Raw genomic sequence first — 6,000 nt, forward strand, 5'->3', positions numbered from 1 at the left:
AGATCTGGAACTAGTTTGTAGTGGAATACACATAAAGAAACCAGTTTGTGGAGATATTAGGCACTGCATATTTAATATAAAATCTCATACATGCTAATGAAGTACTTTAATCAACAAGAGTGTTCAGGCTTGCCTTGAATTCATTGTATAGACAAGATGAGATATGAACTTGCAATTCTCCATTCTCAAATATTCCAAAAGCTGGAATCATAGGCTTGACCTAAAAATACTTGACTACACCCTGAAACTTCTTTCATTCATTAAGAAGCAGTTTTTGTTAAACCTGTTTCTCATTGGTTCTTCAATGCCTATTTACTAACACTTCTGCTATTCCTAGATAAACATAACTCTAGAGATACAAAGGTCCAGTGGAATTTCTCAGGGAATAGCATTGTCTAAATTCACCATTATACTCAGCTTACTGATTTTTCTAAATTAAACGTATTCTTATTGTTTCCAAAAAGAATAACTTAAAACTTAAAACGTGTGCTTAGTTCAAGAAATAAAAGAGGCAGCATTTTTAGTTAAGCTCTGCCTTGTATTCCATGTGTCTGCATGAAAAGAAATAATGTGTAAAGTGAGGTGTTAAAATATTATACTATAGTTATTATAGCCCTAAATCAATCCTGAATTTTGCCCTTAGAAGCAAATACATAAAAAAAGAGTCAACCCTACTGCAGTAGCCAAGGAAGGAAACTTCAAATATTACTGTATTTAGGAAAGGTTCTTTAAAAGTGTAATTCAATTGAACATTTCACAATAAAATCATTGTGAATGATCTACGTGGGTTCTAAATGTAAAACAAAAAAAAGTACCCCCAAAGAAGGCAGCAAAAGGAAGAGGCCAAGTGAAAACACAGAGACTAGACCTGCATAGTCAGGAGCCACTGGCTGATAACATGATTTGATGTTTTCTAGACATTGTTAAGAAAAAGCATGTTTGTTCCAATTTAGTACAGCCTCACTGTAGAATCACAGTGACTCTGAGAATTGTTTTTTTTTTTAATTCCATTCATGAACCAGGCAACAGAGTTGTTGCTCCTCACTGTACCATGCACATTAAAATTTCCAGAGAAGTTCTAACTGATGTCTTCATTAACTTAACAACTGGATGGGTGATCCTACAGGTTGCCTTTCCATATGATTAACAAACAATGAGTTTTCTTAAAAAATGTAATTCATTTTCATAAAATTTTGATGTTGTCATGTCAAGTACTTCTAAAACCATCAAAATTAAGTGTAGAAAAGAGATTATCATGCAGTGAGTTAAACTGATAAATTACGTATTAAAATTAATAACATTTCCCTCTCTAAGCAATCTGTTCTTTCTGTATTGGAAGTTACCTTCACAGTTTACAAATTTATTTCATATGCTGTTTTATATTCTTATATATAATGCTTTTAGTCTTAAAGAAGAATATTTCAAATATGTCTTAAACCTATAACAGATACCATAGAAAGAGAAATGACACTATGCAAGTAACATTAGGAGAAACCCATATGAAAATTTTCAGTCACTTTTCATGTTGCTCTGAAGTAAAAGGAGAGAAAAGCAGGTGACAGGGCAGCTGTTCTGATAGCTTAGCTCATGCTGTTTTAGGAATATGAGAGCCACTGTGCTCGGCATGATCAAAAAAAGCTGGGCTGTAGTAGTGTGTCTCCAAGCACAATAGCTATGGCGGCCTCGTCTTGCTTTAAGAAGACAGCCACATCTCAAGAGTGAATTATCGAGGTTCAGATAAACAGGCTGATTGTTAGAAGTTTATTGGTTGTATTATCGTGAGATGTGAACAAGGCAGTCAGCATTTGGGCCTGCTTTTTAGAATGGAGTTCTTTCTCTAAAGGACCACTTTATTAAACAATATCTTGTTGAAATCATAAGGAGACAAGGAGGCAAATCACGGGTTTCTGAATAATAACAATGATTGCTACCCACTGTCCTGACTGAGAAAGTTACCAGGAACCTGAGAGTTGATATTAAATTAAAGAGATAGGAAGAAAGACAGTGAAAAGACAGATAGGGAGAGAGAGAGAGAGAGAGCAGGGGCATGATGAGGGGCATTGTCTACAGAATGCATAAATAAAAGATAGTAAAAAAATTAAAATAATATGGACAAGCAGTAAGACTTTGGAAGTGGGAGAAGATGAAGAGTTTAAGTTGGCCTGGGTATAACTCCATTTTAAAATAGAGAGCCTTCTGACCGGGAACTGAACTCAGGTACCAGGAAATATCACAGAATGTACACTTGGCAGACAACAAAGTTAACTCTCCTAGCAACAGCCTGCAGAAAATATCACAGAATAAATACTTCCTGGAAAATAGAGACAATCTCCCTGGTAATAATCAATGAGAATTGGTTGGGAATCAGCTGGGAAAATTCTCCCCAATGTTTCAGATATAGTTTAGAAGTATAGCAATTGTGATCATATGCCTTAAGCAATTCTGATTATGTGCCTCAGAGAAAGTCACCTCACCCCTCTAACTTTTACCTAATCCTGAAACTGTCAAGGCATGTGCCCCCCCATTTGCTGTCATGGAAACATGTGCCCCCTCTGCTTGCTGTCATGGAAACCCCCTCCTTGCAGTCTTTCCTTTTAAAAATCCTGCTCACTCAGGGCTCAAGGTTCCACTTCTCTGTTGCTGTCTCAGTGAGACTTAGGACCCAAGTTCGATCGATCTCGTAATAAAGCTCTCTTGCATCAAGTCATCTCCTGGTAGTCTCTGAGGGTCCTGTGATCCTGACATTACAAAGACAGGGAACACGACAGGAGTGTACCATAGAGGACCGCTGAAAGATTCTATCCATCAGGGTATCAAAGCAGATGCTGCTGAGACTCATACCCAAACTTTAGACAGAGTGCAGGGAATCTTATGGAAGAAGAGGGAGGTAGAAAGACATGGAGGGGCTAGGAGCTTCACAAGGGGGCTAGCAGAACCAAAAATTCTGGGTCCTGCAGAGACTGATGAATCAGCCAAGAACCTATACTCCTGCTCACATGTAGCCCATGGGCAGCTCAGTCTCCATGCCGGTTCCCTAGTAAGGATAGCAGGGGCAGTCTCTGACATGAACTCAGTTCCCTGCTCTTTGATCACCTACCCCTGTGAGGTGGCCTTACTATTCCTCAGAGAAAGGAAATCCAGACAGTCCTGATGAGACTTGGTAGGAGAGGGTCAGATAGTAAGGGAAGAGGACCTTCCCTGTCAGTGGACTAGGTTGGGACATGGGTGCATCGAGGGAGGGTGGAACCGGGAGTTGATGCGGAATGGGGATACCATGGGATACAAAGCGAATAAATTGTAATAATAATAATAATAATAATAATAATAATTAAATATAATAAATGCTATATATTAAAAAAATAATATACAGAAGTAAAAAACGGTTTGTGACCATGGCTGTTATATCTTTGCAATAAAGATATTTTCACTTCTTTTCTTTTTAAGTTCTAGCTAGTAAATGCCTAATTTGATAGGTTTATGCAAGTATAAATGATATTCTAAATTTCAAAGAAAACACCTAAAGAAGATAAACAAGAAAGAGGACCCCGGGGTAAGATGATCAATCCTCACTTAGAAAGACAAATGGGATAGACATGGGAAGAAGGAGAAAACAAGTAACAGGACAGGAGCCTACTGCAGAGGGCCTCTGAAAGACTCTACCTAGCAGTGTATCAAAGCAGATGTGGAGACTCATAACCAAACTTTTGGCAGAGTGCAGGGAATCATACAATAAAAAAGGGGAGTTAATATGACCGGGAAAGGACAGGAGCTCCACAAGGACAAAATATATCAGAGCACAGGGATCCTCTATGAGACTGTTTCTCCAACCAAGGACCATGTATGGATATAACCTAGAACCCCTGCTGGGATGTAGCCCATGGCAGCTCATCCAATTGGGTTTCCATAGTAAGGGGAACAGGAACTATTTCTGACATGAACTCAATGACTAGTTCCTTTACCTCTCTGGCCCCCACCCCAAGGGAGGAACAGTCTTGCTAAGCCACAGAGGAGGACATGGCAGCCAGTCCTGAAGACACCTGATAAGCTAGGGTCAGATGGAAGGGGAGGAGGACCTCCCCTAGCAATGGACTTGGAAAGGGGCAGGGAGGAGATGAGGGAAGGAGGGTGGGATTGGGAGGGAATGCGGGAGGGGACTATGGCTGGGATACAAAGTAAATAACCTGTGATTAATATAAAAAAATAAAAATTAAAAAAAGAAAGTACCTATAAAGATAAGACAAGTTATACAACTGGTTTTTTTCCCCTGTCACATTTTTTTCAACAGTCTAATCAAACACTTACTTATCAAGTAAGAACAGAGCAGGTGGCAGTGGCTGTCTTTTCATCTTGCCACTAAAGGCTTTTAAAGTCACAATAAGATTGATGATATAAGTGCTGCCAACTCCCCTAATTTGCCCCAAAATAAATTTCATAATCTCATGAAATTTTCTACCTTAAGATAAAAAACACAGTTAAGAATTAAATACATAAATAAATAAATACCATTCAGCAATACATTTTGTTCACTGTACAAACTTTTGTAAATAAATAGAATTATTATAAACAGTACACACGGTACAGGTGTCTCCCTTTCTTATGCAAATATCTTTATATCAGAACTTAATAAACAATATCTCAGGAAGCTGAGAGCATTCAGGGAGTCACAGGACCCAGTGGTTGTACTGGAGTAGCCCAGAGCTGAGCAGAAAGCCTGTTAATTAGTCATGTAACCAAGTACTAAACTGATAAGGAATTCAACCAGTAGTGGCAGACTTGTTAATCACTACCTACAAGCAGAACCAGTAAAGTTTGCTCTTCTGCCAAACTTTACTCACTGTCTTGTAATATATGAAGTTATAAGCCACAAATGACATCATTTAGAATTTCTTTATATGTATGTAAATATGAAGTACATAAATAAATACATATAAATTCTAACTGAAAGAATATATATGACTTTTATAAGAAAATATGTAGAATTATTCACAAAATAAAACTTGAATCTCAAAGTTAAATGTGTTAAATTATCAAATTCTGATGGGCAAAGCTTTTGTTTTGTTTTGTATTTCCTATAATAGCCGTATCTTAAAGCATTAGCAATTCTGAAATAAAATTTAAAATACTACTTTAGTTAAAGTTCATGAAAATTAAACATAATTTTACATTTACCTTCAACAGAAAGGATCAGACACATGTTAATGAAATGTATAAATGAGTTAGGCTGCCATGGGAATGTTAGTGATTTATTTTTCAAGTAATTTGTCAAAATCTACTGTTATGCAAAGTTCAACTTATTTGTAAATTTTCTTTCAAGGTCACAGAGCGAAATTTGGAAGACTTCTAATTTTTCTGCTTGAATACTTTTAAATAATAATTCTGTGGCTAGACTGAAGATCAATAACATAGAACAAGAGAATGAAAAATAAGCCTGCCAGGAAGAACCACTACTCTGACAGTCTCTGTTTACAAATCACAGAATAAATCCTACTAAATGGCTGAAAGAAAGAAAAAAAAAAAAAAAGGAAGAAAAGCGTCTCAGTTGGAAGTAAAATGCTCCTTTTCATTTGAAATAAATAAGCTAAAGAAGAAATACCCAAGTCAGAACTTTGCAATCACAAATGACAGCCGTTGGTGTTTCTTTTTCTTCTTTTTTTCTTTTTTAACCTTTTATTTTTTAAAATTTATTTATTTGATTTATCTTTCTATTATTTATTTATTTATTTACTTACTTATTTATTTATTCATTTATTACAATTTATTCACTTTGTGTCCCAGCTGTGGCCCCTCCCTTGTCTCCACCCAGTCCCACCCACGCTCACCCTTCTCTCCCTATGCCCCTCCCCTAGTCCACTGACAGGGGAAGTCCTCCTCCCCTTTCATCTGACCCTAGCCTATCAGGTCTCATCAGGACTGGCTGCATTTTCTTGCTCTGTGGCCTGGCAAGGCTGCCCCTACACACACACACACACACACACACACACACACACACACACACACACA

Source organism: Psammomys obesus, unplaced genomic scaffold (genome assembly GCF_907164565.1).
Source record: "Psammomys obesus unplaced genomic scaffold, mPsaObe1.curated_primary_1811, whole genome shotgun sequence".
Taxonomy (NCBI): Eukaryota; Metazoa; Chordata; class Mammalia; order Rodentia; family Muridae; genus Psammomys; species Psammomys obesus.